Genomic DNA, 27,333 nt, shown 5'->3' on the forward strand with positions numbered 1-27,333 from the left:
CCCACGTATTCATTTTAAACACCAAGTTAATTGCTGAAAACCACAAAATTAAAATCTACCAGTCTTTAAAGCCAAACTCTGTATGTTTCTTTTACTCTGAAATCTTAAAAAAATATTTCTGTGTAATATTCCAGGGAAATCCAGTCTATATATATTATGTTCCTGCACTTGCAGAAATCGTGAAGAATATCTTCTCAGCAATTGTTTTTTAGTAAAGCTTGCAACTAATGTATTGACCATAAGTTCACGATGCGTGTGTTTTCTAAGGGCAACAGCCAGTCCTGATAGTTTCATTCGTCAAGTGTCTTGGTCATATTAAAGCCAGGATGTACAATTAGACCATACCATATTCAAAAGGCCTCCTTCTCCCACCTCTCTTATTAAAAAAAAAAAAAAAATTCAGGAAGAATCTGACAACAAATTAAACCACAGTGTCCGTACAGCAGTACTATTATCTAGTTTAACAAACTCCAGGAGCATCTATTGAGCAGCAAGCACTTTTTGCTGTGTTTCTGAAACAGACCTACTGACAACGAACGTGGAGCATTAGCAGTTTTCAAGTATTCTTTGGAATCTCTGTTTAGGGAGTATTTTGTTTTCACTGTATGAGTTCATTACATGGAACATCTTCATAACGATTCTTCAGGACTAATAACAACAAAAGCCAGTAACCTCTACACATCTTCGTAGCTATCATTTTAGAGCTGTGTTCATGTAATTTAAATGATCCATTTAAAAAAACCCAGCTCCGGTAACATACTCAGACCACGGAGTTTGTGCTGATTCAGATACACCATTTCTCATAGTTAAATAACTTATATCAGTGGCAGAGTTTTTAAAATAAACTGATTAGTTGTTGCATAGGATGCTACACAGAAATAATATATAAGCCATGGAGTCACAAAAGACTAAACAGAAGTGGCATTTGAAAAAGAAAGTAATACATGAAGTATGCATAACAAAACTATAGCTGCTTTAAAATCTCTAGAAATCTCTACATTTTGGAGATGAAAGTAATAACATTAAATTGGCTGAAAGGAAAATTACTATTGACTGTGAAGACAGGTTGCATGGTCTATGGTTTGTAATGTTACTGTACAGCAGATTGAAGTTTCAAAATAGTATTACTCTTCTTTAAAGAGATAGACACAGCTAAATTAGGTGCTGCTTGCTGCAGTGAGGATCAAATGCAAAAAGAATCATATTTCATCAGACCTAGTCAACACCAGGAAAATAAATAGAAATATAAGAGGTATGCAGGCAATGATTCATTTTGATAATCTGGCCCAAGAGAGACACATAGAGACAGCACACAGATCTAAGCTTCTACCAAAAGACAAATAGGACACAGAGGGTGGGAATTGGGATGACAGTGTAGCAGAGGTCACATCGATTTTCAGCAGCAGTTTTCACACAGATGAGATAACCCTGGACTCTATTTGGCCCATTGTTCATATCCTACCTGTCCCAGAAGCAATAAATTTCCAAGTCCCAGAAAAAGGGCAGTAAAGAAGAAGGATTCTACTTATGACTTCTTATGATTAAGTTTTTGTGCTAACCAAACATGCTTTGCAGACCAAGGTCACATTGCATGTTAAAGTCTGTAATAGCTGAAAACTAGAAGAAGCATATTATGTTTTAGCGTATATGGGTGGAAACTGTCAAACCATTCATCATTTTTTTTTTCTGATTGAAATCACACTCTGCAAAGATGAATGATAAATGCATTAGAAATCTATTTCAATCTTGTAATAGGTCTTCACATCTGAATGGTGTCTACATCTTGCCCATATTCTGAATAAGTGCACAGTTAGGCAGAAATTTATTAGCTAGACTTGAGAAATCATAATTGGTAAAGCAATTAAAAATGGCATGTGTTGGAAGCATTTTTTGTGGACTGTATCAAATGCATCTCTTTAATAGACAAAAAGATGTTGATTTAAGCATTTCGATTTTAAAGAACACTAAAAATGTAAATGCTAGAAGCTGCACTCACACATCTAGTACAACAGAATAAGCAAGAAATAAAGCTAGGACAACTACAATCTAACCAAGGACACAAACAACCTTTCTATTTATTGAAGCAAAGTAGGAACTACTTTTATCGAGCTTGTTTGTTAAACCTGCCATGCTTTATAATAGCATTCAGGAATCCATTTAGAGTGCAGTCTTTTTATTTTAATTTCTAGCTGGCATCCAGATGAATAGACGGAAAGCAAGAATTATATTGCTGAGAAAGAAATACACAGTAAACACTAACAGTGAATGGAATATTATCCCAGGAAAGCACATGGAAATCTGCTAGAAAGTTTCTTGTTCTTAATTCAATATACTGAAGTATTTCATCTTCTGTCTTCTGCCTAAGTTGCAGAAATAGGGATTGGAAAACGAAGCATCAACCTACGGACTAAACGCAGCACTGGGAACACAAGTAACGTGAATTGCTCCCCACATGACAGTGCATGGCCCAAACCAACAGGCAATTTTATTTGCCAGCTGGTTTACATTCTTTCAGAAGGCATGCTTTTAAACCCATCATTCATGTACCTGATACACTTGACATGTCACATCCCTCTCAAAACAAGGCAGAAATATTAAAGCTACAATTTACATCTTGCCTAACACTAGTTAGACCACCAAGTTACTTCTCCACATACACTTCAAAACTTCATCTTTCTGGAGCTCTATAAGCATTATTCACCTCCAACAGCTTATAGAATATAACTCATGCATAAAATAAATGTGGCATGTGGAGAAGAGGGTATCAATTTATTTGAAATTTATAATTATTAATCTGTTAGTTACTAACCAAGACATCCGATCTCAGAAAGCCTTCAGAGAGCTTTAGTAAGACAGTTTTGGACACAGATGTCAGCATGGCAGCTGGGTCACTCCTTTTCCCTGCCCATAGCATACAATTTAGAAACCTAAGGGCTGAAATAGTTTATTGCAATTATAATTCTTTGAGCTTCATATCTGAGCGATGGGGATTACATTTAATGGTCCAGAGTTACAAAAGAACAGCCTAGATACTCTAATGGACCTTTTTGACTTTTAATAAAATAAAATAGAGGATCTGCAATATCAGCTGGGTTGTATGTGCTACTCATCTCCGAAAATAAGATACATTTTTATTTGAAATAGCATTATTTGCCCAAAGATCTTACAGAATCATCTAAACCAACGTATCTTTATAGTGGCAAGACATCCCTTGACTTCCACTTGTATATCTACTTCACAACAACAGTGATAAGCAGTAGTGTCCAAACATGGGTATTTTGACAGAATTAGGGCCCAAATTCTAATTTTTGACTGCAAAAAGCAGTTTTCCAAAAAAAGTGAGACTTCCTATTTTAATTTTAAACCTTGGCAACTTCTGTCTTGCTTAACCGGAAACTAGCAGAATTTTTTTCTTTTACAGTAACGTAAGTATGAAAAACCTGTAATCTGAAGATTGGTTTATTTCAAATATTTTGTATACATAAGTCTCCAAGGACAGGGTTCTGTCTTCAGCGTCTTAATAACTCTGAAAATCCTCCATAAACCTCTGCCTGCCGCCTTCTGCCTCACTCATTGCTTCTCTGCCAGGAGCTGAGCATTCCTGTTCATCAGTGAGAAAAGAGATACCTCCTCCTAACCTGGCACCAATCAGACTTAGAAATTTACTGCTTTAACCTTGTGATTCAGGTGCCAAATTTAAAGTCACTGCTGTTTTTCTTAATTACAGTCCCCGAATGAACAGGGTCAATGAATGCAATTGGGGAGTAGCTGATTAATCCAGTGCACTAGCTTTAAATCAGACTTTATTTCATTTTCAAATGATTGATACAACTTGATAGCACACAAGCATTTTTCACTACTGAGCTTTGCCATAAAAAAAACTTCACTTTAAAAATAGTATCTAATCATTATATATACATTTCCAGGCTGCCTTAAATGCTTTTGGAAACTATCACAAAACAGTAATATCAACTATGCTCTCCTTCACGGTATCCATGTCCAAGCTGGTCCTCACCTAAGCACTCCGCAATCAATTGATTTTGTCCTGAAGAAGTGTTTAATAAAACCTTTTCATTGTTTTCAACACGGGGGGAAAAGTAGACCACAGGATCATAGAATCGTTTAGGTTGGAAAGGACCTTTAAGGTCATCATCAAGTCCACCCGTTAACCTAGCACTGCCAAGTCCACCACTAAACCATGTCCCTAAGTGCCACAACCACACATCTTTTAAATACCTCCAGGGATGGTGACTCCACCTGTTCCAGTGCTTGACAACCCTTTTTGGTGAAGATAGTTTTCCTAATATCCAATCTAACCCTCCCCTGGCGCAACTTGAGGCCGTTTCCTCTTGTCCTATCAGTTGTTACTTGGGAGAAGAGACCGACCCCCACCTCGCTACAACCTCCTTACAGGTAGTTGTAGAGAGCGATAAGGTCTTCCCTCGGCCTCCTTTTCTCCAGGCTGAACAACCCCAGTTCCCTCAGCCGCTCCTCATAAGACTTGTGCTCCAGACCCTTCACCAGCTTCATTGCCCTTCTCTGGACATGCTCCAGCACCTCCATGTCTTTCTTGTAGCGAGGGGCCCAAAACTGAACACAGTACTCGAGGTGCGGCCTCACCAGTGCCGAGTACAGGGGGACGATCACTGCCCTAATCCTGCTGGCCACACTGTTCCTGGTACAGGCCAGGATGCCATTGGCCTTCTTGGCCACCTGGGCACACTGCTGGCTCATATTCAGCCAGCTGTTGACCAGCACCCCCAGGTCCTTTTCCGCCAGGCAGCTTTCCAGCCGCTCTTCCCCAAGCCTGTAGCGCTGCGTGGGGTTGCCGTGACCCAAGTGCAGGACCTGGCACTTGGCCTTGTTAAACCTCATACAATTGGCCTCAGCCCATGGATCCAGCCTGTCCAGGTCCCTCTGTAGAACCTTCCTACCCTCAAGCAGATCAACACTCCCACCCAACTTGGTGTCATCTGCAAACTTACTGAGGGTGCACTCGGTCCCCTCATCCAGACCACTGGTAAAGCTACGAAACAGAACTGGCCCCAGTACTGAGCCCTGGGGAACACCGCTCGTGACCGGCCGCCAACTGGATTTAACTCCATTCACCACAACTCTTTGGGCCCGACCATCCAGCCAGTTTTTCACCCAGCAAAGAGTACACCCATCCAAGCTGTGAGCAGCCAGTTTTTCCAGGAGAACACTGGGGGAAATGGTGTCAAAGGCTTTACTAAAGTCTAGGTAGACAACGTCCACAGCCTTTCCCTCATCCACTAAGCGGGTCACCTTGTCATAGAAGGAGATCAGGTCGGTCAAGCAGGACCTGCCTTTCATAAACCCATGCTGACTGGGCCGGATCACCTGGTTGTCCTGTACGTGCCACTCAGTGGCACTCAGGGTGATCTGCTCCATAACCTTCCCCTGTGCAGAGGTCAGGCTGACAGAACCGTAGTTCCCCAGATCCTCCCTCCGGCCCTTCTTGTAGGTGGGCATCACATTTGCTAACCTCCAGTCAACTGGGACCTCCCCGGTTAGCCAGGACTGCTGATAAATGATGGAAAGTGATGTGGTGAGCCCTTCTGCCGGCTCCCTCAGTACCCCTGGGTGGATCCCATCCGGCCCCATAGGCTTGTGTGCATCTGAGCGGTGTAGCAGGTCGCTGACCATTTCCCCTTGGACGTTGAGGACTTCATTCTGCTCCCTCTCCCTCTCTTCCAGCTCAGGGGGCCGGGTACCCAGAAAACAACTGGTCTTACTATTAGAGACTGAGGCAAAGGCGGCATTAAGTACCTCAGCCTTTTCCTCATCCTTTGTCACTATGTTTCCCCCTGCACCCAACAAAGGATGGAGATTCTTCTTAGCCCTCCCTTTGTTGCTAGTATATTTACAGAAATATTTTTTGTTGTCTTTTACAGCCATGTCTGTTACATTTAGAGCAATGTGCTAGCTTAGGAAAAACTGAGTATTTGGAGTAGTAAAAAAAGAGAAAGCAAACTGTGCAAGCAATGCATTCACCACCTTTCCATAGACTGTTCTCAGGCATGATGAGCGTGTGTTTTCCTGAAGGACGTCATAAAGCAGGCACTTAGTGTTTGAAACAGAGGAGGTGGCAGAAGGCAGAGAAATGAAAATTTCACTAGAAAAGCCTGAAATTACAGTTTACAAATTGTCTTTATCTGCGCAGTCTTTATCAAGAGGTGCGTAATTATACAGCTTTGACATTTTCATCAATGTACTCTCATTAATAACACAGAAAATTATACCTATTTATAACTTCAACATATTTACAATATACTCAGATGTTCACACGGCACCGACGGTAAAAACACCTGAAAATATTTTATTAATTCAAACCTGAAAAAAAAGAACCCGAGTTAGATGAGATACTAGGTTTGTGATAATAAAAAATGAAATTGATAAGTGCAGGAATTCACTAGCTAGATGTCAGAACTAAAGTGTTTCATTGCAAGTAACTTCAGTCTAAAGTTCAGTATGTACAGATTTAGAAAAACAAATACAACTGATGTCACCTGATTAAATTCTGTTCATTAAGGAGAACCCTAAGTACAATTAAGGCTACTAAGAAATCTATAAAAAGCCTTCAAAAAATGCTGTATTTTATATTCACAACAATTATTTACAATTTATAGTTTGTGTTATTATTATACTTGCTTCCTCCTATGAGCTGCTCCTCAGGCAGGTTTTGGTAATCTGGATTCCAAAACATTTAAAGTTGTTCTGTGCTTTAAGTTGCTTCTTAATCTATGTAGAAGCTTAAGCACTATCGAGCTGCATTTTCCATATGGCAATTTAGTTACTTTCAGCTAGTAACAGTACCTTATCCTTCCTCACAACGACCAGAAGCATTATTTCTACTGACAATAGAGAAAAGTGAAAATGTGAACTATTCAATAAAAGGCTAGCAATAAAATTACTGTGGCGTGGAAGAAAGGAGGAAAATGAAGCAAAACAAACAAAAACCTCCTCATGGCCATTATCAAGAGGTTATAAAATTTTTCTCAGCTAATTCTCCTATTAACATTCACAAAGGTTTTTTTCATGATGATTTTTAAGCATCACTGTAGTCTGACTATTCTTTTACTGAGATTTTAAACTGTCAGATGAGGATGGGTAGGAGGAACTTGCCAAGAAAAAAAAAGATTCTTCAATTTTCTTGGCGGATTCAGCTTTTCCCTATTAATGTTGAGATTATTTCTTCAACTATTTTGTTGCAAATATTTATGACTCCATATGGAACAACAGATGTTGAAGGGAAGGGATAGCAGAAAAGACTTCATTTTCAGCAATTACCCTGCTACTTGTTGTCATACTGTAGGTGTTCTTAGTGCATCTATTTTACATACCACCCTGTCCTTTCACACACTGCAAAAATGTCAGTTTGGATAATTAATGTAATAACTTTAGTCCAAATCATTTCCACAATATTCATTTATGAAAAAAAAAAAAAAAAATAGGACAACAGGAGAAGGAAATCAGGAAGGAAGGGGGAAGATAGGAATTGCTTTCCCAGCCCTTCTGAAATATCTGATCAGGAATCAGTTTCTTGCAAAGCTGCATTAGGTCCTTAATACCAAATCTTTCCCTTTTTTCCTTTGAGACAGATTCCAGTGACTGCCACCAAGAAGAGAAATCGTACAAGAAACAGAAGAACAAAGCCATCCGAGAAGCAGTACAAAACCCAGTAAAATTACTGCATAAGAAAGGTGAAGAAACACGGGCTGGCTGTGATAAGGATAAATAGGAACAGGCTGATGGTGTTCAAGCTGAAGAAATATCTGTTAACTGAACTGTCAGCTTACCAGCACGGGCAGCCAGAGCTGGCTGGAGAATATCAGTCCCCACCACACAGACGGTGAGGTCCACTCGCAGGCAGAATCGCGCCTGCTCTGCCATGTCCTCAGGCAAGCCAGCTCCGGGCCAAACACAACCGTGATTAGCGAGCATCACGTTCAGATTAATAAACCATGCTTCAGCGTGTATCCAACGACTGCGCATGGGGGACCCGGGAAGAAGGGAGAGGGCGAAGGGCAGGGGCTCAGTCCCAGCACCACGCTGACTGCAGCTACACGCCTGCTGGACAGGAGGTAGCTCCCGGTTGGCTTAACTTGCCGAACGGGCAGCACAAGCCGGCAGCTGCCTGCAAAAGCCGCCTACACGGGTCTGCCCGATGGGCGAGGTGGGCTGTCACGGCAAGCTCTGCTGATGCCACGCCACGTCCGTCCGTAAGTGCGGTACTCAAGAACTGACAAGCAAAACCGTGTACCCAAGAAAAGGCCTTCTATGCCTCCACAGTTAGGCAATCTCTTTCATGTTCTACGCATTGTAATAAAAATATACAATGTGCTGTTAAATAATTTTCATCATCTACTCCCTTTATTGCAGTATTTGGTAGTATAACCAATAATTTGAAACAGATCTCATTAGAAAGATTCCATTTTTCCCTATTCACAAAACCCACACAACTATATAAATGCTTCCAGATAGCTGTGATCAGCGGACCAAATTTTCACCTGTATGGCACATATGCTTGGGTTCCCATTTTGCACCTGAAAAACTCCACCTGCCTGCTAAAGCTGCAAATGTGCCACCAGGAAAGGCTTTTTTGAAGTTGTCTTCCTGGTCCAGGGAACTAATCAAATGTCAGCTGTGCATATGCTCGGTGCAAAGTCTGCGTTCCTAATCTTGGGCAAAACCAGGCTGGAATCAAGACGCTCATTGCCTTGTGGGGTCCAGGCAGTAAACTTAAGTCCTCTCTGGCCATAAGCTAATCTAAAGGCATACAGGACTGAGCAATAAGGAATGATGTTATTCCCTGACATCGAAGCTTAGTGATCACCAGCAGAACTGACTGGTAGCCAGGGAGCCAGCTGCGGGGCTCTGGGTGCCATCAGAATAACGGAAAGGAACTCTAAACTTCAAAGTTAGTAAGTATAAATATTTTTGTAGTGTGTTTGTCTTCTGGAGGAATATACACAGTTAATACTATATAGAGATTATAGTTACGTATTATATGATTTATGCTAACATAGTAATCATGACACAAAAGATACTTCCATCTCTTAATATATTTTAAAATAGTACCAAACTAAGATCAATATTATTACTGTTGTGTTCCATTTCTTAAAGCACATGTATAACCAGCAGTTAAGTCCTCCAAATATTTGAAGCAGGCAGACTACTCCATTTCCTGGATATTTGTGGATAATTATTCCTGCTTTATTAAGGTTTATTTTACAACTGTGTAAAATAGGTTATAAAGGACAATTCTGCTATTATGTCCTCCCCTGCTTAGGCTTAATAAATATTATATTCCACACCATCCATTAAAGCCAAGCAGTGGAGAAAATAGGAGTGGTAGTAATCTCCTCCACAGATGTAAAATACCTTTAATAAAATAAGGGTGTATAACAGTCAGGAACAAATTACTGAGGTCTGCTTTAATAAAATAGTACCCTTAAAGAAGTATTACTCTTAAGGTACTGACATTCCCACTGGTGATGCAGTGTATCCTTTCAAAGCAGTATAGCTTGTTAAAATGGCAAGATATCTTTTTGCAATAGAGTGTTTGTGTCCAGGCAGATACAAGGTTTGTATAGAATGCATCCAGGGAGCCATAAAACTGGTGGGAAACATATTTCTCCGTGGTATTTTAGTACTTTGAAAAATTCAATCACTGGGAAAAAATGTTTTGCTGTAAACATCTGAAGAGCCTTATAAAAGCAATGGCTTCCCACAGCACCTGCTTAAATAATTTTAAGAGGGAGTGAGTATGTCTTTGCCCATCTTCTAAAACTTGTAGAAAGCTTCTCCTATTAATTTCCCCGGTGCTGTCAGGCCAGGGCACTTTTAATCAGAAATAATTATGAGTGCAATTGGGGGATGTTCACCAGCAGGATTTTTGCACTGTAGAAATAAGACAACTTTCAAAACTGATTGCTAGGAGAAATACGATTACCTTAGCAGGAAAACATACCCAGAAAGATGATCACCTTCAAAGTTTCCTTCTAAATGAATTAGGAATTCTTCAGATGTCAACAAAGAAGTACTCTGCTTATATATCTTAGCGTTTGAATTCAGTTCAGTTACACATTGATTTTATAAACCCTGATGATCAAGCATGAGAAATTCATCCCTTTTTAATCTCCTTTCTCCCTGTTTTAATTCTACAGGTGAGTAGCAGTTCTGTGCCGTAGCTGTCGCCAGCACGACTCCTGACACGGCCCTGTTGTAGACTCCCGCAGAAAACTTTAACCCTGCCCCAGCTCCTCAGCCCTCCCGCACCGCAGACAGCACGTCCTTCAGTCCCGCAGCACGGGCAGAGGGCACGGGGCTGCCGCACACCCCGGCCTCCTGCCTGCCCGCCCGGCTCTCGCCGCAGCAGCCGGGGTCCTGCACAAGACGCGCACCCCTCTCCCACCCCGGGGCTTAGCCAGCCCGCGGGGTGCGGCAGCGCTCCTGAGTGCCGCCGTTTAGACAGTGCTGGTATTAAAGGTCACAGAACCGAACCCTAATGCAACGGAGCCTCTCTCGGGCTAAGAAACGGTCCGAATTTGGCTTGTCCCAGTCCTCCTCCCCTCTTCAACTAAGAGGGCAAGTAATAGGCCCTCTGATAGAAATGTTGTCCTGGCGTATCGATATTACATCTCAGTGACAGAATGATTAGACTCACATATATCAGCATTACAGCAGCTCTCGGTGTGGAGAGCTGCATGTCCATAGCAACGTAGCACAACTCTTCGCCACCAAATAATTACATGATGCTCTGGGGAAAGACAAGTTTTCCTAGCACGCAGCCAATCTATCAAAAGGGAAAACTCTTTCTGACCCAAACGGCAGCTGCGATCAGAGTATAAATGTAAGCTAACCACCAAGTAGTCCACATCCACTACTTTGCAACCTAATAACTGTTAAGTCTACTGCTGTCACTTATCCTGTGCTCTTTTAAAAGATCAAAAACTGGGGAAAGGAAAGAAAGAGGAAAACTTCCTGCAGAAAGCAGCAGCTATCTGACGTAATCTACTGCATTCTTCCCTCGGATCAGGCGAGCGCTGTGTTCGGCCGCGGGGCCGGCAGGAGCTGGGCTGCCACACGCTCCAAGCCTCTCACCTCACAGGCGCAGCACCTCTTCAGTGACCACCTCGTTAGCAGTGACTCCCAATACGTATCTGAGACGAAACATCACTCGGAAAAAAAGTGTTAAATTCAGTATTTAAGCCACAAGAGGCTAATTCGAGGGTCCTGTGTTTTCCTCTAACAGGTTACTAGTACAGTGCAGGAGTACAATTCCCAGCAACTGGTCAACAGTTTTCCTCTACTCTTCTCTCTGCTCAAGACCTCAAGCACCTGTGCCATCAACCTGAAACAGCAAGATGCATAAAGTTATGCTCTGCTACAGAATGCAGCATGTAGCAAAGTTTGGCAGTAAAGCCCTGTTGCTTAGGCTAATTTCATTAATAACGGCCTAATATCTGCTGAAGACAAAGCACAAAAGCTGGAGAACTGAGCAATGAAGAACGAAGATTGATTTTTTTTTTTTTTTCCCCTCACAGCCATATATAATCCCATTCTTTTAGTGATTTGGCATTGCAAACCAATCACTCTAGGAAAATTTAGAGAAACTTCATGAACCTTTTGCCTCTAAATCACTATAATTTATAGCAGACTAAGACAAACAATGCCACTGGCATCATCATTACTAAATAAAATCTACTAAACAGATTTTTGGATAAATCTCTCGGACTTACATGCTTCTCAACAAAAACCAAAACACAAACCAAAACAAATTACACAGAAACCCAGTACTCCAGACCTCTTATGCATTCACAAACAGATTTCAACCCAGCCTTGGATTCGGTGGGTGCCTGAAAAATGCGACTTCATGGATGTGCCACTTTCTGTGGCTTCTAGATTTAGCAGCTGGTGCCTGGAGAGGTGGTGAAGTGCCACGGCGAGCTCTGCAGCTAGCTCCCAAGGAAAAACAGAGGGGAGAGCAAATAGCACCATCTTAAGCATCCTCCTGCTGCAAATACAGAAGTTGCAAAACCAACCTTGACCAAAACGAGGAATACCTTGCCCATATTCAGTGAAAAAGTAACTAAAAAGTATCAAACAGTTGTCTGTGTTTTCTCTTCCAAATGACAGAAATAAGGCTCTGCACTCCATTAGTGCATCTGTCCTTGTAGTGGGATTCCCACCCCATCAGCTAGGAGCATGAACTTATTGGTGTTTGTAAGTCATATTAAAAACTCTGTAAGTGTAAAATCCTTCAAAAATGTTTACATTTTGATTACTGCTACTGTGATTTATGGCTTTTAGCAACCAAAGCGTTTTCCTTTTCAAACTGGCTTACTCTCTTTGTGGGGCACATTATATTTTCCCTTTGGTTTATTCTACCTCCTTGCTTTGAAACTGTGCATTACTTGAGAGAGTAGCTGACATACCCATTCACGATAGTGCACAAAATGAAGCTTAATGAATCCCAAATGCAATGTACTTCATGTGCTAAAATCAATGTACATTGCCTGCTACAGTATCTCCCTGTGAAATTGAGGCATTTGCTCAGAAATTTCTATCTCAACAGGGTCTTTTCTTTTTTTGTAGTGCTTAACTGCCTTTTGTCTTCTCTTGTCTCCCTCCAGTGTTGCTCAGATGGCAATCTTTTATTCCTTGTGCAAACTCATTTGGAAAAAGCTGGATGGGCTACAGCTGTGTACTGCTATGTAAGGTCTAATACATGTCAAGCAGTGCTTTATACGCACTGAATAAACACAATGAAACAACGTTTAAATTGATTATTAAAAAGGCAGGGTTCTAGACTGAAAGTAGTACTTAAAATCAGATTTAATCAGCAAGTTTTGTAAAATTCTGAAAGGTATTGATGCTGTACACACTGCCATTCAAGCTCTAAAGTTTTCACAAAGGTTACTGCAACCCAAGGTGATGAAGCTGGTGATGAAGCTATTTCTGGGCGGTTTATGCAAACATGCGAGTCTGTAACCGATGAAAAACAAGGAGTGCATCAAAGTATTAATGAAGCATGAACCTTACCTGGAAAGGTATATTCCCACATATCCTCCAAGAAATTAAATAAAATACATGTTTTTCAAGAGCCAATCTCTGTTCAGGTACTGTGGAACCTTTGCAGCTCAGTCATTCTCTTAACAGTACAATATGTTCTTGCTTTTATGATGTATAAAGTCTGGATTTATACTCTGTAGTAGTAAATACTGACTTAAAATCAATCTGCATTGCTTCTGACAAAGGTATCTAAGTTGGATATGCAGTCTAGAACCGTAAAAGTCTCTTCATATGATTTGTTTAAACCAACAACTATTAGACCATGCAACTAAAATCTTTCTCAGTATCAGAAATACTACTGCACTGTGAAGCCACTAAATTTTTTTTTTTCTTTTTCCTTCAAACAAAAAATGCCAATGTTGTCCCGAAATTTAGGTTGTAAAAACTGGTAATGCCTATTAAGTGGCAGCATGAAGAACTTTCATTAGCTTGAAGTACATGGATTATCAATCAAATGAGAAATAAGCACAGAGCAGACGAAAATGGCAAACTGCTATAATTGCAAATGATGTTTTGTGCATGATTGTGTCTCAAGAATTGTTACAGGTTGCTTTGGGGAAAAAAAAAAAATCATTTGTATCCACAGTCCAGAATAATATGGTCCATTACAATGATGTACTTTGGAGCAGAAATGTCATTTGTTATGTTTCACATTGTTTCTGTTCTATCCGCTGAATCTATATTTTGTTTTATTTTTTAAAAAGGATGAATTCGCTTTAGAGAACTGACAGCTTATATGAATATTTTAGTTTTGCTTGCAAGTAACAGGAAAAAACCCATGGCATAAAACTCAAGCTCCAAGTTCCCCAGAATGCCTACTGAGAATAAATTCTATGTTTATTTGTATTTCATTTTCCTTGAACAACTGCCTTTCCCTTGGGTATTTATTAAAAGCATAAAAAGAATGAGCCAAATTCACTTCTCAATAACATCCATTCAGCATTGTTGAAGCTTGTAAAATTGCCCTAGACTAGCCAAGGGGAAAATTTTACTCACTATTTAGTAAATATATATAATTTTTTTTCTGGTTGAGAAGATGTATTGTTTAATCTTTAAATTCTCTTGTCTGCTCCTGCTTATCCAAGAAGAAAAAGCAGCCGTTTTGTTACAAATTCGTGACCTCACATAGGAATACATATGATGTATATGCTCTATTCACTCCTTCAGTTGTGGGTTACTCAGGGCTGTCCTACACCATGCATTTCCCATCGGACTTGGTGAAGACTCAAGCAAAGTTTCCATCAACCCCACTACACAAAGAACTGGTTTCGTTTCCTTCTGTACTATTTGCCTGAAGATTCCCAGAAATAATCTTGTTTGACCTACATTTTAAAATCCATAGATTGAGGAAGGGTTAGCAGAACGGCTTAAAGTGACTTTGGCCATCGGGAAGTTCTATTCTCAATGCAAGGTTGGAGGAGCATTTTTATACCGCAAAGGGTGCATGACAGAGACATCCACTTTTGCAGCAACTAAACCAGCAAAATCCACAAAAACCGCAATGAAACAGAAGCTACGGGTCGGGCTAAGACCACAAGTGAGTTGGTTCACAGTGCAGCAGCCCATTTGTCTCCACACCGTGTCCCTCCCACCTTTGGCACCAAGTTTCCATCAGGCCAGGCTGGGCTACCCAGGGTTGCTCTTCACCTGCCAGTGCGAATGTCTTAAAACTGTCTCGATACCATACAAAATGAAAAATCCAATGCCCATTATATAAGATCACTTCTCCCACTGCAGTTGACCATCGCTGTGCTTTTTGTACGGTTTGATTATGTCTTTTTCAATAGAGCTTGCAGGAAAAGTCATTCGACGCTACTGTTGTAGCATGCAACTACAGCTCCTAAATGGAGTACGTGCCCAAGAGCAGGGGTTAGTGTTTCTTGCCTGCTACTCCCCAAGAAATGACAGTTTATAGCTTGTTAGTAGAAAAATGATGTCTTTAAGATCTAAGCCAATGTTTTCAGAAATATTATGGATTGTCTTTATTGCCAGCACAACAAACCCCCCAAAATATAATAGCAAGTAATGTGACCATTGCCCTTGGCAGCACCATTAAACTGGGCAGTGAACTACTTCAAATAGCTACGAGTGTTAAACATTAGTTCTGCCTTAAGTAGGTTGATTTTAACAGTCAAATGTGCACTGCAGTCTATCTGAACATTAAAAGCACCTTTCAAACTTAATTTTACAGAAATGTTAACGACCAGAACAAACTATTGAAGGCAAAAAAGAAAAGTAATTATTTCAACAGATGAAAGGAAACAGTAAATTAACACTCTTGTTTTAAAAGGGGGCTCAGTAACTTATCTGCTTTAAGGAAATACCATTAACTGAAGGTACTATGGATATTTTACTTCACATGTTTATGGTTTGGGGTCTCTTTTCTCTTCTGGCCTTTAAAAATGAGGTTTGAGGCAAAAGGAGAGCTGTAAATCTTTAATCGAAATACAACAAGTTCCAGAAATGCTTTATCAAAATCATAGCAACAGAATTGGTTCCTAAATACCTACGTTATGTGTCATGTACACACATGTACACGTAGTGAGAGAAAGGAAAAAAAAAGAACAGAACAAAGCCTTCAACAGCGACAACCTTTATGTCCACAGAGGCCTCTAAAGACTAAAGAAAGGAAAAAGACAGAACCAGAATGACTCAGAAGTATTCCTAATATACCACCAGTGCCTACGTACATAAAAAAAATTAGGGACAGCTAAACTAATCCTATTACTACATTAAGAATTATCTAGGGAGAAATTTGTCATAGCTTAGAAAATGTTAAGCTGCTTGTTATAAAATACAAAACATACCAATTTTTGTACATGAGCTATTATTCAGTGCAATTTTGAAAACTGTTTAAAAACAGTCACTGGCTTGCAAGCAAGATTTTCTTACCATATGTGTTGCAATATGGAAGCAGACTGTAGACGTTTCCAAAAGGAATTTCAGATATATATTTTAAAAATGTTTACAGCAAAATTTAGGTGATCATTATTTTTTTGTGGACATGCATTTTCCACACAATAAAAAATGTACTAATATAAATGTGGGGTTTGAAAATAATTTATTCTGCATAATCAGCATAGCTACATATGCTTTTCATTCTGAAATAACTCATTCGCAGACTTCAAATGATGAAATGGTAATTATTCTCATGACTTATACATGTCCACTATGAAAATATGGTCAAACGTAAGGTTTATTCAGCAAAGCTGCATTGCTGATGAAAGTGGCTTTAATCTTGGCTTTTAATTAATAGTTTTTCATAAAGGATACTTTAGTAAAGATATGATATTGTATTGCATACATAGCAGTTTGCAAGTGTTTATGCACATTTCTATAGATAATGCTATACACACACACACATTTTCGTAAGACATATATGACCTAAGAGGTAAGGAAAGAACTGCATTCAGAATTTAGCAATACGGAAGTAAATTGAGAATCAGAAGGTCAGGAAAAACTGATGATGTAGTCTCAGAAAACCCTGGCTTTGACAGTAAAGCCAATTTAAGTAGTTCCCACGCCCTATAGCACAGCTCATCAGCCCCTCCTGTGAAAATCTTTTGCATGCCTATTTTTAAACCGCATCATATAAATAGAGTCTCTTCACTAACACCTCTGGATGATATAGGATTATTATTTGGGGGAGACATTTCCTTGCTTAAGGTATTTTGATTTGGAAATAGACACAATCTGGTTCATTCTTACACATTGCTTAAACCATAGCAGTTAATGTCATTTCACATAAAAATAGAAGTAGGAGTTAAGGCCCCCCCCCCCTTTTTTTTTTGCTAGCTGAACAAAATATATTATCTTGTCTGATTTAAAGAAGAAATTGAGGAAAGTGTAGAAAAGTACACATAGAGTGCAGCCTTTGATGGACAGAGTATAGGTAGGTGACATCTCAAGGCTTCACCCTGGTGACAGTTGGAGAAGAGCCTGCCCTGGCACTAACCGGCAGGCTGGACACCGGGGCTGGAAGCAACCGTACTGATGTGACCAAGATAGAGACGTGTCAAAGCAGAAAGGCAAGTTTGATGGGAAGACACTGCATCAAGGCTATGTCAGGAGAGCAGAACATCACAGACTCACAGAAGGCTTGAGGTTGGAAGGGACCTTTGGAGGTCATCTCGTCCAACGCCCTGCTCAAGCACACCGACAGCTGGCTGCCCAGCTCTGCCTGAAAAATCTGACTGCAGTGGCAGAGAAGGTAAGGTAGACTTCCAACTCAGGACGTTTAAAACTGGCTAGAAAGAAATAAGGTATGACTGGAAGAGGGCTGGCACTTAAGCAGATTACTGGCGTGAAAGGAGAAATCTACTCCACAAACTAACTCCCCCTTTAGTAGCCTCTGTTCATTTGACGGTACTAAAGGGACAATTCAAGGAATAAGCAATAGCTGAAGACAGCCCCTCAAGATAGGATCATATGGTGGAAACCCTTTAACTCTTGTATCAGACCCACTCAGAAACTGCCAGATACACTACCCAAATCAAGCTGCAGTCTGCCACCTCTGCGCTGATCACCCACGTGTCGGATCAATCATTATTGGTATTGAGTTGTGATAAATACCACCATGTTCAAGCCTTCAAATAGTAACTCCTACTTCTTCAAACACATTATGATAGTACTATAGTTGCTATAAACACACCTGCATCAGATATTAGGATAAGAAGTATTTGTGAGCCAATGGTCTAAAATCCTAAGTTTTAGCTTCACACAGCGAGGTATACACTTATTTAAAAATAAATGTGAAATTCAGTCTTGCACAAAAGAAGCAGTGTCATGAGAAAACTCGGGCTTTAAGTTTTGTAAACGCTGCGTTTTCAATATTAGAGTGTCAGTCTTCATTCACTCTCTGACAAGGTTGTCAATCAAACAGCAATCTAGTTTTGTAAGACTTTAACCAAAGATCAAAGCAATGATACTGCTGAGTTCACATTACCTTCCCAGAGATAACTACTTGAACACTTTCGGAGCACTGCATCGATATTAACTTTGCACCATTCCTTCCAAGCAAATAAAACAGTACAAAGTTTGACAGCCCTTCTGGCTTCTGCTCTCAGCCCTGATCTAAACTGAATCCCAGTCCCCATCCCCTCTGCCCCTTTAGAACTGCCACCTGGATATTGAAGTTGAGGACTGCAGGACTTGCATTCAGTTAAACTTTCGTCAATTAAAAAGAAAATGAAATGTGCTTTCTGTCTCCTTTGGGAAACACACTGAATGTCTTTTACTCAATAACAATAGTTGGGCAATAAAAAGATGAGTGAGCAAAATGTGGTGTATCATCGTTTTGCTTTTGACTTCAGCCCAATGGCAAATGAAAGGCATCCAAAATCAATTTCAAGAAGCTAATAAATTCAGTATGTGAAAGCAGTGAAAATATAACTTTTGCAGCCTCATCACCAAGCTGATTTGTAAGCAAAGCTGGGCCCAATTCCTGCACACTGTGTCACCCATATTTTCAGTTTCATGCAGGTAATATACTATTTCTACAGAGTTTATATTCTGAGGCTAAACACAGAGATATATATATCTTCTTTCCACAAACATATGTCCTGGTAATATCATCATAAAAATCTGAATGTACTATGCCCAGGAAATCGTGTCGATCACTATCAGTTACTTCCTCCAGTAACAGTGAAAGAAAGGTGAAGGCTAATGCTGCACGCAAGGGCATGCTCGAAGCAGAACAACTGCTTTCCACGGCTCCGCATAACTTTCAGAATAGACCTCTTTATGGCAGCACGGGGAGGTGGCTGTTGGGGTTTTTATTTGCTTGTTAACTGACTGAGAAGCTTGCCAGACCATGCCCATCTAAAGGCAAGCTTCCAAAGGGAAATGAACTGACCGTAATTACAACATAATTTAAAGTACTCCTTGAGCAATGCTGAATACCTCCAAAGTATAGCTTCTGATCTTACTAGGAAACAAGACAGAGGGCTTCCACTTACTCCAAGCAGTTACTTCACATTTACATGAGAAAAAAGTTTGATGCACAGTTTCTACCATGACATAAGAGTCTTTGATTCAGGGTCAAGTCCATCCAAATGATTCAGTGGCAACTGCTCTTAAGACCTAACTGACCTTTACCAGGGGGCTTCGTACAAGACGTGATTTTGCAATGCAATTACAAATAAACTACTTGAGAAAGGGAGGGATTGCACAGATGTACCTCACGTGGCTTGTAACGCCAGGACTAACTCCTGCAAGAGCAGTGATGACGCACCACCGTCAGTTACACACCAGACTTGCACATGCAGAATGAAAAATCGCCAACAACTATCGAGCCAAGGCATGTAAACAGTTGTACAGCAGGCCTGGGAACTGTGGGACTGTATTGGAAAAAAATCAGAATTTCTGAGAGCAGCAGTTTCTATTTCTGACATAACCCATCTATGTGATGCCTTTTGGACTTTTTGTTGATCTGAACCAACTGCAGACAGCTATATTACAGAAGGTCAATTACACTTATCTAACTTACTTAGAAGTCATTAACAGTTAAAATTTTCTTGGGGTGTGGTACTTACTTAAAAAGAATAAAAAAAATTAAAAAAACCCAAAACCCCACACCAAACCCGAACAGGTTTCTGACCTTGGAGATTTCTGTGTCAATATATGGATTTATTTGTTTCCTGTAGAAAAAAAAGACATAAAGAGAAAAAAAATAAGGCAGGCAGGCAAGCAAGCTGGGTGCTGGCTAGAGCTTGAATTGGCAGGGTAAAACGTGGATAGAGCGCGTAACTGAAGAATGATGGTGTATGTGGACGGGGGACATGTGTGAGTTTTAGAAAACAGCAGGTGGAGAAAACTGTGGAACAGAATTATATTTAAAGGGGAGAAGTTAGAACTAGGTGATAACAGTAAAGGAATCACACTAGGAGTGCAAAATATTGCTTTTGTCACTTCGTTCATACTGTGAACATGTCCAGGTTTTTCCTTCCCAAGGCAGAAGCAATGGGAAATGCTGTTCTTTCTTACTCTCTGTCTTCACCAGAACATCGTCCTCCTCAGATGGTGGCAGCTTTTGGTAGCCTAGACTGTTACGGGACCTGGGACAACTATTTCCTCACACTGCAGAAAACACTGTGCTTATTTTTCATGTTAGAAATATCAGATCTTGCTTCCTCTGTCTTCACTCTGGGATTTTACTGACCAGGTGAACATGAGTGACTATAAAACCCAACTCAAATCTGAATTACACTGTAAAACCCTCTTTCTTTTGTATTTGTTATACCTATTTTACCTGTTCACCTCTAATGTTTATAAGCAAGAGGAAAGAATAATTTTTTTAGTCTCAAACACTGTTTCTCCAGCTGAAGACAGTCTGTGCCATGCCTCCTCTCCACACTTTCAGCTTTCTAAAACACCTCCAGCAAAAAAAGAAAGTCTAAGAGATTATGTTACCGATATTTCTGTAATACCAAATAGGCACAAGAGTATCTTTCAAATCTCCTTTGCAGATAAAGCAGGTTACAAAGTATGTGTGTGTATCTACAAGTCACCTTTAAAATAACAGTTCTTCAGTGCACGTGTAACGGAGTCCCCTGGACTTTCTAACACTGCTTTCATGCTTGTGTCTTTTTGCCTTTCGGTGCAATTGACTGCACTGCCTTGCACTATCTAGTAGAAACCTATGGGTCTGTGATCGTACACTGCCTGGTGGTCCGGATTTCACCAGAATGCAAATGTAAGCAAAAGGCATATGAGCACATATGTTTTAATGTGAAACAGAAGTTAAGCTGTGAACGCAACGCATCACCCTGCAACGAGGAGCTATGGTAGAAGCCAGTCCTGTCCACCTTAGCCGACCCATTCGTCGCATCTCTGCGAGCTCGCATGCAAGCACAAGGGGGTACTGGCTGAGCCGGCGTGGTATCGTTCTGTGGGGACTCCTACACACCACGCTTGCGACGCGCCATCTTCCCCCATATCCCAGAGCACAGCAACATATAGCTAAGATCTGTTGCCTACTAGATGCATAGTGAACTACCGGTAACATTGCAAAAGCCCCTCTCCGATGTTAACACAGTTAAATAGCACTACATTACAAGTATCTGTTCATAAAAGGTATTTAAAATGCTTCTGTTTCTGAGCACCCTTAATGCTATGGGGTGCTCCTCCTTTTCAGACCTCTTGTCAGACTTCGCTAAGCATACAGTGATTTTACATATTTTTAAGCATGAATTACCTACAAAGACATCCCTTCTTGCCCATAGGATATAAAATTAATTTTCAAAATGAAAGTTTAAGAAGCTAAACTTTTCTGTGTTTCCTTTTATCTTTGATAATTTCACACAAAAATAGTTTCTCCTAAATTCTGACAGTTTCTTCAAGTATTTGTAAAGACGGCACTTTTATAAAAACATTTAAAAACCAGAATATACTTAAATATAAAATGCCTAGCTGTATCCATAACTAAGTCTTCATTTATTTAAAAAGTTTTGATATTATCTCTATTATTTATTCTTCAAAGGAGAATAGTAATTAGAAAAGTTATGCAAATTTGCACTAATGAAGCAGAAAAATCTACTATGAAGTAATCAATTTTATTAATTACCATGTAATCAAATAAGTACAAAATGTTAAAAATGTAAGTATGCCTAGCCCCTTCTTTTTATGATTTTTATAGTAGTTTATGTAAAATTACTTGCAGGTTATTCCTAAGTCTTTATAACAACTTGAGCTGGGAACTGTAACTTTGCCACAAATTTGAACTTTTATCAATGAATTCATATTCCACAAACACTGAAAAAGAGAAGCCTTTTAAATATGCAGCAAAATTACATAGTGAAAAAATCAAATAGAGAACAGGGAGAATAAAAAGTAGATACAATGAGAGAGTGGTACAGAAAGAAAAAAAAACATGAAGAGAATTTACACCATCCATTCTTGCCACCACTTACACCAAGGTAAGATTTAAGATAATCGTTCAGTCCTGATGCACAGGCTTAGAAGCAATATTCTTTCAAAACATGGATACGTTCATTGCATAGGAGAAACAAACTACGGTGCCAATCCTGAAAAGCAGCAGGAAGGGTCAGCACTACGCTATTTTTTCACAGCCGCCTCCATGCTGCAGCAGATGAATGCTGGTCTAGCCCAAGCAGTATTCACGGTTGTCTTAAGCAGCTAACGACTGTCAAACAGTCTCTCTTTTGGTCCAGGACTGCCCAAGTGGTCATGGCAGACACACCTCGTACTCTCCCACATGTCTTCAGTGTCACAGCCACCAAGATGAAAATGGTTGAGGGCTACAGGTGATTTTGTGCCACTGGGGACACCCCTGCCTCTTCACACTGCCTTCTGTCCCATGGAGTGCAACACTCTCACAGAGTCTAGCCATTAATATTTAAACTGGAGAGCAAAACATGCTTCATAGACTAAAACTAATTAATCGTCCGTCCAACAAAACTGAGATGCCTTCAGTGGAGTTCAAAACGTTCGACCGCAGCCAGAACGATGCAGATCCTACTGCAGGCCACTGTTATTGCATCTTAACAGAAACACAGAAGAGTGCTGGGATTTGAGTGTGACCCACAGGACACAGAGATTAGGGGGGTCTCTGAACCAAAAATCGGTGAGGTCTTATTCTAACTGCAAACCCACATCGATACCTTTTCTGTTTTTTGATCTTCATCAATTGGCACTTGAAAGGAAACCCCAAGTCCTTTTTTGTTTACATCTTTTTTCCCTTCCCCACATCCAGCATCTTTTCTTGCTGTCCTCAAGAAATCTCTCTAAATCCAGGGGAAAAAAGGATGCCATTAAAAATTGCCTTACTACAGTATGTGTTAGCACCATTATATGAAATAATTGCTCCTTGGGAGATTCTAGACAGTCAATTAACCCCCAATTCACGACTCAAGTGGCAGAGCAGACACTCAATGAATAAAGGGTAAGGGTTCAATTCTCAATTAGGATGAAATTTTTTTCCTTAATAGTTTAATCTTGTGGTCAATTAAATCCCCCTAGCGTTGTATTAATTATTATATGAATTCTAGGCAACTTCTGATTTAAAGGTTAGTTATGGTGTACCGCAACTGGACCAGAGTCCTGGACTTAAATTTTTCAAAGCTGCTGAAAGCCTATTCTACCTTAAGGGGAAAAATACTCTCTTTTGAATAAAAGACAAGGAAATGTCTTTACATTGTGCTTTCCTAATCTGGGATACTTGAAATGTCTCCTGTATTTTTATGCAAAAGATAAGATTGCAATTATGTCATAGATCATTAGAACTAAGTTTACTGCTGCACCACATATTCATATCACTAGTTATATTAAAAAGGATTTCTAAGCAGACTTTTAAGGATTAATCTCATCTCCAATTGCGGAGCTTTTTTCCTATATTGTTGGGCATAGCAGCTTGGAATAGTAGCTTACTTTTCCATCTGTTAGACATATAGAGACTATCAGTTTGTGAAGTGCTTTCTTGGTACTCTTTTTGGTAGAATAAAGTCCTGGATTTCCTCGGGGAAGCAAAGGACATATGCTGATGCTCTATGGTTTCTGAGTTGCTGCAGAGATGAATTCTTCTTGGCCAGCTTTCTGTTGAGTAGGTGCTGGAATCATATAAAACAGCGACTTGTAAAAAAAAAAAAGTAAAATGGTGAGTTCCCCGGCCAAATCAGTGATCTTTTTTCAACTAATTATTTTTCTTGCTCAAAATGAAGACAGTTTGTCTTTGAAAAGACTGTCTATCATTAAAAAAGAAAAGTATTGGAAGTTTTTGAAACAACTATAACAGATGTCACAGTAGTTGAAAGTACAATTAGAAAGCACAACGCCGCAGAAATAAAACTTCAAACAAAAGCAGAAAGAGTTCTTTGTGCACATCAATAATTTAGAATGATTTAAGAACTGTTTTATAGATGCAAGTGGAGCTCTTTCTGTCTATATATAAATTGAATGTGGTCTTTATAGGCAAACAAAAAGGGGATATAATCCTTTTAAATTATTTTTAGGATAATTGTTTCCACAACAAACATCATTATTTATCAGTTTTGAAAAGAAGCCAACTGCTAACATTTGAAATGCACAAATCTTGGCACACAACACAGAAAATGGTTATCTCCCCCCCTTTTCAAAACCAGTTTTGCATTTATTTTACACATTTGTCAAGTTCTTATCTCAAAGCCCATGCAGTGTTACCTATTTCTATGAGAAATCATTATATTTTATTTCTAATCACCTTCCCATAGCTAATTTGGTAACTCAGGAAAGGAAACATTTATTGCTACCAGATGCTGTTACCTTCCTGCTCACTCACATATTACTATAAATTGATTCAACAGCCTGGAAAACAAGGTTTAATATGTATTATTTTGCCTTCTGGATTTCTTCTGTTATAATCTTTCTTTTTAGATAAACAGTCTCATTTTAGCAATGCAAACATTCTAAATCTATGCTACAGCTACTTATCAGCCAGGACGTACCCACATTACACAGCGCAGTGCCACAGAAGACGCGAGATAGTCTGTACGCTACAAACGGTTTAGCCATACTAGCAGTCAGGCTCCCACTGAGGCGTACCCCATTTCTGATGTCTTAATTCCTCCGGGCGAGCACCGTAGCACTGCACAACTGGGCTGCACCACTGCGGTTCCTTTGCTAGCAGTAGTTTCTTTAGGGTATGTGTTGCACTGTGGGCACAACCAATGAACCTGCTTCTCTGAAGGCTGAGATGTGAACTGGCCAGATCACCTTCTCTTATTCTACCGATTGCGGAATTGTGAAGGTACGAGTCAAATCTTTGATCAGAGATGCTTCAATTTTATTCTTCCTTTACTAGATTTTTAAGGGAGAGCTGGAATAACCCATGGAAGAGGCTAAAGAGGCTGCTCTGAATGTGACGATCTCTATGTTTCTATATTTCTCTCTCTTTACTTCCATTTGTAAAATCAAAGTAAATTATCTATTCTGTATTTGAAACTAACTGCAACAATAATAAATACAGGCCAATCTCTAATTGACAGCATCTAAAATGTCTCCAAAGGTTACAGATGTATAAAGAACATGTTATTTTCTGAGCAATTTGTATTTTCTGAGCTCTGTGAATAGACACGTGTACATGCACACTCCATTTTCTGCTCCAGCTCAGCCATTCACCAGAGATGCTCCATCCTCCAACATATTCTACATCAAAAAAGCATCTTCTGCAACACCAGAAGAGGCACTCCACTGAACTGTCATTAAAAATTTTACAGTTATGTATCCCCTCACTGACAACACTCACACGATTAAGCCATGGGTATGTCAGCAAATTCACGCAAGCCAAGTCTAGCTATCAAAATACTGCACAGCAGTCCAGGTGACGGATAAAATAGACAGATTCAAAACTATACAATGTTTTATAGATTACAACACCTCAAAATACACCTGGAAGCAGAATTTCATTTATTAAACTACTTGTTATAGCCTGTCATATTCTGTCAACTAGAAGAAAAATCGGCTTTGGAAACTACTGTCACACTGACTACAAAGTAAAAGAAGAAAATAAGTCAGTTGTTATTTCCAAAGCAACATGCAAAGGCCAAGCATGACCAAAGAAGCGTGCCTGGGGAATTCTGTATTGGAATAATCACTGTCTTTCTAGCTTTGTACTCATTTACCTTGAATTTCAGACTTCTAATGGCTAAAAAGGTTACAGTATAAGTGAGCCTGTGTATGTGCAATACAACCTTTTGGGAAAACTATATATTTTTAACAGTTCTCATGAACATGATTAAGCATTACAAATACATCACAAATGAACAACATTTCCAAATTACTTAGGAGTCCAACTTCTACTTTCAATTACTTAGGGGCTGATTGTCACAGGTATTCAGGTGAACCACAATTATGGAAATAAGAGTGATGCCTCAAAAACTCTCAGAAGTCTGATCCTTCAAGCTAAAGCTACAAAGGCACTTGGTGACCTAATGCTGGGCACAGATGTGTTGATGAGATAACTAAAAAAGCCAACAGCCAATCTCACAGCTGCCTTTAGCCCTCTAAATTTATGCCCAAGGTCCCCCTGGCCACATGTATTTTTGGCTGTGAAGCTTACCTTGGGTCCTATTTGAAGGATCTGAGATAGACCATGAGCCCAGGGATGACAGTACTCCCTGGCCGATGGTCTCATAAGCCCCAAATGCTGTGGCCACATGACAGGTAAGAGTCCTGTTTTCAAACCATCAGACAATTGGTTTGGGATTATTTAGTAAAGGAATTTGGGAAGGGGAGAAAAGACACAAAGCAGCTCAACAGTATAGCTGATAATGCAGCAGGCCAAGGGACCTAGTTAAGGAGCCTGCTCTTATGAATATTTAATCACTCAGATGAAGTGGAACAGCTTTAACTGGAGATAGTGTGCTAGATGCAATGCGGAGACACAGCAGCCTGAAAGAGGCTTCACTTAGGAGGGGAGATTCAATCTCCTGCTACAAATTGAGGAGTTTTGAGAAGGAAGTTTACTTCCCACAGAGTACCCCAACGACTGGGGTATCCCAAATACAGCAAGGCACAGGTGTCTCTCCTTCCATCTTTTTATCAATCCTAAGTACCTGCTACAAGAAGAATATTCACAGCTGGAAATCTTCAGCAAATGTAAGCACTCACCTCCCATCTGGTAGCAGGCACCAGCCTCTCTTGTGGGCACTTCCCAGCACTGGTCAGCTTGCTGGGATAGGTACTCATAAAATGTTACCATCGCTGTAAGAATGATTATGTCCTCCTTGTTATTCTCATTCTGTTATTTCACAACTTACTGGGTTGTATAATGACTGTATAATGATAATCTCACAATCAGGCATTTAAGGTTTGTTTACCCTTTGGGCAAATAAATTGCTCCTATGATTGAGGTAAGTTGAGAGGAAAAGCAGGGAGACATCTTAGAAGCATGACAACTCCTTGATTATTCTGCACATTTTTTTCCCCACTAAATTCATTTATGGAGAATATATAGAATAATAACATGAATATGATAAAAAACTTGAAAACAGACTAGAACAACAACAACAAAAAGGTTTCCAGACATATTTCTATGTATGTGTGGTTTTCTGTGCGAGGACAGTAAGGTTTTGCGTAACACACATAATACGCATTTCATTCACTTGCTGATTCTTACGGTCTCACCCATGTATCTACTGCTACTGTATTAATAAGAAACATTAAAGAACATCACAACATTAATACTGAACTTGGTCAAAACTACAGGGAGTTTCATGGGAAGAATTCAAAATGGGCCATTTT

The 27,333-nt window shown here is 39.8% G+C and overlaps 1 protein-coding gene across 4 annotated transcripts in view; it reads right to left on the reverse strand.

The window, feature by feature from the left end:
* Positions 1–27,333, reverse strand: part of DACH2 (dachshund family transcription factor 2) — a 314,287-nt gene that overhangs the window by 19,773 nt on the left and 267,181 nt on the right. The gene's annotated exons all lie outside the window — the stretch shown is intronic.

Source organism: Harpia harpyja, chromosome 18, assembly GCF_026419915.1.
Source record: "Harpia harpyja isolate bHarHar1 chromosome 18, bHarHar1 primary haplotype, whole genome shotgun sequence".
NCBI classification, from domain to species: domain Eukaryota; kingdom Metazoa; phylum Chordata; class Aves; order Accipitriformes; family Accipitridae; genus Harpia; species Harpia harpyja.